Source organism: Ranitomeya imitator, chromosome 9, assembly GCF_032444005.1.
Source record: "Ranitomeya imitator isolate aRanImi1 chromosome 9, aRanImi1.pri, whole genome shotgun sequence".
Lineage (NCBI taxonomy): Eukaryota > Metazoa > Chordata > Amphibia > Anura > Dendrobatidae > Ranitomeya > Ranitomeya imitator.
In genome coordinates, this window is record NC_091290.1 from 12,397,916 (window position 1) to 12,406,926 (window position 9,011).

Consider the following 9,011-nt stretch of genomic DNA (forward strand, 5'->3'; position numbering starts at 1 on the left):
TGTACACTGTACATTGTCAGCAGACTGCCAATCAGTGAAGGGGGCGGGGTTACACAGATTAGCCTGACTGCTGTGCACGTGAGACCTAGTCATGCAGTGATAATCTCCTGCTGATAAAACTCTAATTACATTGAAACTACAGCTCACAGCTTAATAAGTCACACATCCCTGGAATCAGGGTTTCTGTCCCTACATTACGCTTATCTCAGATTAAATAGCAAAAATCTGCTGACAGATTCCCTTTAATTAAAAAGATTGTCCTCCAGCCCTAAAGCTCCAATGGTCTAAGAATATTATTTGCTTTGTGTACTAGGTATCATGCATAGGTTTGTATAGATAGATAGATAGATAGATGGCAGACAAGTGATTACCCAATTTCCTGTCTCAAGTAAAACCTGGTGTCTTCTGTATAGGTGTCCTTCAAAAAAATATTCCATTCTTCAATGAAAATGGGGCTCTATCAGGAGACCTTGTATTTTGCTTTCATAAAGCATTATTGACCTGATGACATTTCCCCTTTAAGCAATCACATTAAAGCACAGAACAATGATAATTACCAATGTAGTTTATATGCAGCATATTAGAAGGCCTAAAGAGAGTACACGGGGCGCGTCTTCCATATGTGCCATGCGTTACTGGTGCCTGGCTGCCCCCATGTCGGCTGGCACTGGCAGCTGTGCGCAGGTAATTATCACTGCCCTCGTTTTCTGCCTAATAGCTTGAAGTCTCCTTCTGACCTCTTCCTACATCAGTGGTGCCATGAGCGTAAGCTTCAAGGAGACGGCAAGTCAAAGAAAAAAACCTAGCAAGCAAGGAAAGCATTAGACCGCCTGCTTATCTTTTCTTTGTTTTGTGCAATTCTTATTTTATGTTTTGTTTTTTTTCTTGGTTCTTTACTTTTTATAGCAGATTCCTGATAAAAAAATAACAGGTATAAAAAAAAAAAAAAATGCAATGGTCTAATGTGGCTTCATCACGGTCATTTGCGTCATAGCTTGTCTATACACCACAGTCAGGGCCGCCATCAGGGCATTACAGCCGTGACTGGCGTAAGGGGCCCGGTGAGCAGAGGGGGCCCGCATCGGGCCCCCTCTTACCTGCTCACCGGGCCCCTACCGGCAGCCGCAGGCTGAACCGGGCCCTTAGCGGCGGCCGGCGCTGCAGCTGTACGCTATTGACATGCGGGCCCGCGCCCGCACGTCAATAGTTAACAGCCGCCAGCCGCAGCGTGCAGGTCGCCGGCGTCTGACGTCATTGTCAGTCGCCGGCGAGTGCACAGTGCAGCTGCGTGGAGAGATCAGGAGCGCGGCAGGTAAGTAGAACTTTTTTTTTTTCTATTAAGAGCGGAGAGCGGCGATCGGGGGGGGGGTTAGGCAGAAGGCAGCTGGACACAGAGGGGGCAGAAGGCAGCTGGACACAGAGGGGGCAGAAGGCAGCTGGACACAGAGGGGGCAGAAGGCAGCTGGACACAGAGGGGGCAGAAGGCAGCTGGACACAGAGGGGGCAGAAGGCAGCTGGACACAGAGGGGGCAGAAGGCAGCTGGACACAGAGGGGGCAGAAGGCAGCTGGACACAGAGGGGGCAGAAGGCAGCTGGACACAGAGGGGGCAGAAGGCAGCTGGACACAGAGGGGGCAGAAGGCAGCTGGACACAGAGGGGGCAGAAGGCAGCTGGACACAGAGGGGGCAGAAGGCAGCTGGACACAGAGGGGGCAGAAGGCAGCTGGACACAGGGGGGCAGAAGGCAGCTGGACACAGAGGGGGCAGAAGGCAGCTGGACACAGAGGGGGCAGAAGGCAGCTGGACACAGAGGGGGCAGAAGGCAGCTGGACACAGAGGGGGCAGAAGGCAGCTGGACACAGAGGGGGCAGAAGGCAGCTGGACACAGAGGGGGCAGAAGGCAGCTGGACACAGAGGGGGCAGAAGGCAGCTGGACACAGAGGGGGCAGAAGGCAGCTGGACACAGAGGGGGCAGAAGGCAGCTGGACACAGAGGGGGCAGAAGGCAGCTGGACACAGGGGGGCAGAAGGCAGCTGGACACAGAGGGGGCAGAAGGCAGCTGGACACAGAGGGGGCAGAAGGCAGCTGGACACAGGGGGGCAGAAGGCAGCTGGACACAGGGGGGCAGAAGGCAGCTGGACACAGGGGGCAGAAGGCAGCTGGACACGGGGGCAGAAGGCAGCTGGACACAGAGGGGGCAGAAGGCAGCTGGACACAGGGAGGCAGAAGGCAGCTGGACACAGGGGGGCAGAAGGCAGCTGGACACAGGGGGGCAGAAGGCAGCTGGACACAGGGGGGCAGAAGGCAGCTGGACACAGGGGGGCAGAAGGCAGCTGGACACAGGGGGGCAGAAGGCAGCTGGACACAGAGGGGGCAGAAGGCCGCTGGACACAGATGGGCAGAAGGCAGCTGGACACAGAGGGGGCAGAAGGCAGCTGGACACAGAGGGGCAGATGGCAGCTGGACACGGGGGCAGAAGGCAGCTGGACACAGAGGGGGCAGAAGGCAGCTGGACACGGGGGCAGAAGGCAGCTGGACACAGGGGGGCAGAAGGCAGCTGGACACAGGGGGGCAGAAGGCAGCTGGACACAGAGGGGGCAGAAGGCAGCTGGACACAGGGGGGCAGAAGGCAGCTGGACACAGAGGGGGCAGAAGGCAGCTGGACACGGGGGCAGAAGGCAGCTGGACACAGAGGGGGCAGAAGGCAGCTGGACACAGGGGGGCAGAAGGCAGCTGGACACAGAGGGGGCAGAAGGCAGCTGGACACAGAGGGGGCAGAAGGCAGCTGGACACAGAGGGGGCAGAAGGCAGCTGGACACAGAGGGGCAGAAGGCAGCTGGACACAGAGGGGGCAGAAGGCAGCTGGACACAGAGGGGCAGATGGCAGCTGGACACGGGGGCAGAAGGCAGCTGGACACAGAGGGGGCAGAAGGCAGCTGGACACGGGGGCAGAAGGCAGCTGGACACAGGGGGGCAGAAGGCAGCTGGACACAGGGGGGCAGAAGGCAGCTGGACACAGAGGGGGCAGAAGGCAGCTGGACACAGGGGGGCAGAAGGCAGCTGGACACAGAGGGGGCAGAAGGCAGCTGGACACAGGGGGGCAGAAGGCAGCTGGACACAGAGGGGGCAGAAGGCAGCTGGACACAGGGGGGCAGAAGGCAGCTGGACACAGAGGGGGCAGAAGGCAGCTGGACACAGAGGGGGCAGAAGGCAGCTGGACACAGAGGGAGCAGAAGGCAGCTGGACACAGGGGGGCAGAAGGCAGCTGGACACAGAGGGGGCAGAAGGCAGCTGGACACAGGAGGGCAGAAGGCAGCTGGACACAGGGGGGCAGAAGGCAGCTGGACACAGAGGGGGCAGAAGGCAGCTGGACACGGGGGGCAGAAGGCTGGACACAGGGGGGCAGAAGGCTGGACACAGAGGGGGCAGTAAAGCTGGACACAGGGGGCAGTAAAGCTGGACACAGGGGGCAGTAAAGCTGGACACAGGGGGCAGTAAAGCTGGACACGGGGCAGTAAATCTGGACACAGAGGGGGCAGTAAATCTGGACACAGAGGGGGCAGTAAATCTGGACACAGAGGGGGCAGTAAATCTGGACACAGAGGGGGCAGTAAATCTGGACACGGGGGGGGCAGAATGCTGGACACATGGGGGGCAGAAAGCTGGACACGGGGCAGAGTGCTGGACAGAGATGGGGCAGAGTGCTGGACAGAGATGGGGCAGAGTGCTGGACAGAGATGGGGCAGAGTGCTGGACAGAGATGGGGCAGAGTGCTGGACAGAGATGGGGCAGAGTGCTGGGCAGAGTGCTGGACAGAGATGGGGCAGAGTGCTGGACAGAGATGGAGCAGAGTGCTGGACAGAGATGGGGCAGAGTGCTGGACAGAGATGGGGCAGAGTGCTGGACAGAGATGGTGCAGGATTGGAAACAGATGGGGCAGGATGGATACGATGGAGACAGATGGGGCAGGATGGGGAGATCATATGGGGTAGAATGGATACTCATGAGGGCAGGATGAGAGAACATATGGCTGGAGCCTGAAATGAGACACACGGTGGCCAGGATGGCGAATATTACCATAGGGGCTAATTAAGAGATATTATTATTGCAGTGATGTATTTATTTTATTTTTTGAGTATACTGTTTTAAATGGGGGGGCGGTCCTGTTACTGTGTAGAGTGATACTATGTTGCCTTCTTCATGTGGTGTAATGTAGAAGTTGGGAAAATTAAGTAATGTGTTCTACAAGCGGAACTCGAGATAACTGTTTTATTTCCTGCAGAGACGAGTCCTGGCTGGATAAAGTGATGGCGGTCTGTGCTGGATGAAAGATGAAGGACTTCACCTAGAGACGTCACTGGTGAGTCAGTGTTACCTATACACTTACACTATACACTGTATACTATATACAGAGGTCCTGTGTACAATGTCACCAGTGATCACTGTATTATCTATACATTATATACAGAGCTCCTGTGTGTAATGTCACCAGTGATCACTGTATTACCTGTACACAGACACTGCTTACTAATTACAGATCTCCTGTGCATAATGGCACTGATGGTGATAGTATTGTGGGTTTTTTTTGTATTACTGATCAGTATTGTAGTATTCAGTCATTGTTGGTAATATGTGGTCTGGTCATGATGTGGAGGTAATATGCGGTCTGGTCATGGTGTAGCGGTATTTGTTCCTTGTATTTTATATTATTCGATCACTGTGGTGGTAATATGTCATCTGGTCATAGTGCTGTGGTATTTGTTCCTTGTATGTAGTATTATAGGTCATTTTAAAAATTGAAAAATAAATAAAAATATACCTAAATTGTATTGCATATTTTAACAAATATTTAGTAGGTTACAGTAGAGTAGGGCCCGGCCAAAAGTGTCTACCTTGTTGTGGTGGCGGCTTAAAAAATCTTTTGGCCAAAACAAAAGCTGCCTGCTATATGTGTGATCTGGTGATGGGAACTGTTAATGTGTGATAGGTGAGAAGTGGAGATTTTCCAAGAGAGAGTGGTGGGACTGTGGACAGTTCGTGGGGTGGAGCCTGGAGGCGGGGCTGGGGTGGAGCCTGGGCGGAGTTTCAAGGGGGCCCCGAAAATTTTGCCAGTATGGGGCCCCGAAATTTCTAGTGGCAGCCCTGACCACAGTCATAGCAGGCGGGAGATGTACCTGGATGACGGGAGCTGCTTCTTGCTCCGGCAGGGCTAGGTTCACCCAAGTTTTCTAGAATTTAGCTTTTCGACCCACGGTTTGGGAACCCAAGAGCGTACATGCCAAGCTTCTGTGAGTTACGTGTATTATTCTTATGCTGTAATTAGGAGAGTTCATAGGCTGAGGATATAGTGGTACTGCTCCTTTAAAGGGGTGGTCCAAGACTTGGGGGATCATTATCAGATCTGTGAAGGTCCAACACCTTGGTTCCCCACAAATCAGGGGTTCTCAGGTGCCACAATGGCTGGAAGTAAGGCATGTACAGAGCCGATCTGATATTACTGACTTATCTTGGTTCTCAAGAATGGAGGGATTTTTAATTCTATAGTTTACTGCTCACTGCCTAGATTATTGGCCTCCATTTCAGTCTATCTGTCACAACTCTGTTTTCAGAATATTCGGGGCTAGGGGCTCCTTCCCTGTCCCTAATGCTAGGGGCTCCCTAGCTATCCTTGCTCCCCAATTTACTTCTGATCGTGAAGACGCCAGGGCCACGTAGCTTGCTGAACTCTTGAGTCAGCCCTTATCTGACCCCTTTCCCACCCTGGGAAGTGGGGAGGAAAAGTTTATGTATTTGTACGTCCTGACTTGTTTGTCTGGCCTTTGCAGAGATAAATGAAATACCAAACATGCAAATATGCACTTGCAGACAACAGTGAGGAACAATGGGGAGAAAGGGAAGGAAAACCAAATAATAGAGAATGAGGATTTTGCACACAGAGGAAACACCAAGCAACAGTCACAGATCAACACTCCAAACGCCTTTACCAACACCCGACACCTGCACTCCACACCAGGCAATATAAGACTAACAATAACAATCCAGATTGCCAGAGGCGAGTATAAATAGGAGAGTGGAGTGGTCGACACTGAACAGCTGAGATCATCCAAGCAGGAAAGCTGTAGAGACTCAAAGCTGAACAGTTTAACTCTTGCACTGCTAACAAAAATCTGCACCGTTTAATATGAAGGAGAAGTGCTTCTAATCAGTGCAGGAGTATGTGAAATTAGATGCTGTGGTCTTCTGGACCCTCTCTGTCACAGTAAACCCATGAAATTATCAGCAATGGCCAGTCTCCTAGACAAAGAGTGCAGTACATACAAACTATTTTGGCATTGTGCTTGTAAGCGCTGCTCTGAAGTTGGACGGATCGCCATATCTCATCAGCTTCAGCGCCTCTGCAGTCTTCCAATGCTGCCGAGGCAAAGATATCACGACTTTGTATGTCGGAGCGCACACACTTAACGCCAGTGACAATATTATAGGCGTCTTCTGACCTCATGAATTGGATGGATGCATGATAACTGCTGATTGTGTGGGATCTCGGCAGATACAACGTTATCCGTGCCGCTCACCTCCCGACCAGAAGTCAGAAGCACTTTATAAATCATTTTTTTTTATTTCTTTAATATCTTTGCATCATGATTTCCGTTATGCTGTTACAATCTGTCTTAATCTATTGGGATCTGTTTGGCGGATTTATTATGAACATCCGTGTCTTGAAGTGCTCATCTCCCTACTCTGTCACTTTATAACGTAAAATCTAAAACCCTGCAATGTGCCTGCACCTCTCCCGCACTCACAGTGCGCGTTTCCCATCTTGCAGTAATTAATTTGATGAGTTTGTCGCATCCATATAGAATTGTGTCATGCATTTACATTCATTATTTATCATAAATGCATATTTACATATATATTAATGTGTTTTAATTCAGATCTCGTACACCAAGTTTTTTGCCTACATGTTTATTCAGTTTAGTTAGATGGACAGAACTTCATTATATCCAGGGACACTGGTGAATATAATCAGAAGGTAAATCTATGTAGGAAGATGTATAATATTATTTTACAGTTTATATATAGAATTAACATACAGAAAAACTTCAATCACATTGTGAAAATATTACACTACTTACCGTATCTTGTACTGATCCTGAGTTACATCCTGTATTATACCCCAGAGCTGCACTCACTATTCTGCTGGTGCAGTCACTGTGCACATACATTTCATTACTGATCCTGAGTTACATCCTGTATTATACCCCAGAGCTGCACTCACTATTCTGCTGGTGCAGTCACTGTGCACATACATTACATTACTGATCCTGAGTTACATCCTGTATTATACCCCAGAGCTGCACTCACTATTCTGCTGGTGCAGTCACTGTGCACATACATTTCATTACTGATCCTGAGTTACATCCTGTATTATACCCCAGAGCTGCACTCACTATTCTGCTGGTGCAGTCACTGTGCACATACATTACATTACTGATCCTGAGTTACATCCTGTATTATACCCCAGAGCTGCACTCACTATTCTGCTGGTGCATTCACTGTGTACATACATTTCATTGCTGATCCTGAGTTACATCCTGTATTATACTCCAGAGCTGCACTCACTATTCTGCTGGTGCAGTCACTGTGTACATACATTACATTACTGATCCTGAGTTACATCCTGTATTATACTCCAGAGCTGCACTCACTATTCTGCTGGTGCAGTCACTGTGTACATACATTACATTACTAATCCTGAGTTGCATCCAGTATTGTACTTCAGAGCTGCACTCATTATTCTAAAACTAAACATTTGCTTCCCCTGCAGATCGTTTGCAACTGGACAAAAAAGTGAATTTCCAATATAAAGCATATAAGTGTTGTGTCATGTATCTCTCTGACTTGCTGTATATACTCCAGTATAAGCCGAGATTTTCAGCCCATTTTTTTTTAGGTTGAAAGTGCCCCTTTTGACTTATACTCGAGTCATCCCAGAGGGTCAGCGGGTTAGGGAGAGCGGCAGGAGCCGGCGACTGTCACATCATACTCACCCACTCCTCGTGCAATCGCTGCAAGTCCTCCCTGCATCACTCTGTTGTTCCAGCGGGTGCCTGCAGCTCTTCCTGTGTTCAGCAGTCACGTGGTACCGCTCATTAAAGTGATGAATATGGACGTGTCTCCACTCCCATAGGCGTGGAGCGCATATTCATTACTTTAATGAGCGGTACCATGTGACCGCTCAGCACTGGAAGGAGCTGCCGCCCCGGGACGACGGAGAGGCAGGGATGTGCCAGGAGGGAGTATGACGGGGGAGGGTGAGCCATACGATATTCACCTGTCCCCGTTCCACCGCCGGGCTCTGTCTTCCGCATCCTCCGGCTGTGATTTTCAAGTCAGAGGGCACGATGACGTGGTTCGTGTGCGCCGTCTGCCTGAACAGTCACTGCAGAGGCCCGGAAGACACAGCGGTGCACAGCGCTGGAACGGGGACAGGTGAATATTGCCTTTATGGAGCAGCATATGGGGCATATTATTCTGTGGAGCATCTTATGGGGCCATCAACCTTTATGGAGCATTATATGGGGCATATTCTATTGAGCATCTTATGGGGCCATCAACCTTTATGGAGCAGCATATGGGGCATATTATTCTTTGGAGCATCTTATGGGGCCATCAACCTTTATGGAGCATTATATGGGGCATATTCTATTGAGCATCTTATGGGGCCATCAACCTTTATGGAGCAGCATATGAGGCATATTATTCTTTGGAGCATCTTATGGGGCCATCAACCTTTATGGAGCAGCTAATGGGGCATATTATTCTTTGGAGCATCTTATGGGGCCATCAACCTTTATGGAGCAGCATATGGGGCATATTCTATTGAGCATCTTATGGGGCCATCAACCTTTATGGAGCAGCATATGAGGCATATTATTCTATGGAGCATCTTATGTGGCCATCATTCTTTTTGGAGCAGCATATGGGGCATATTATTCTTTGGAGCATCTTATG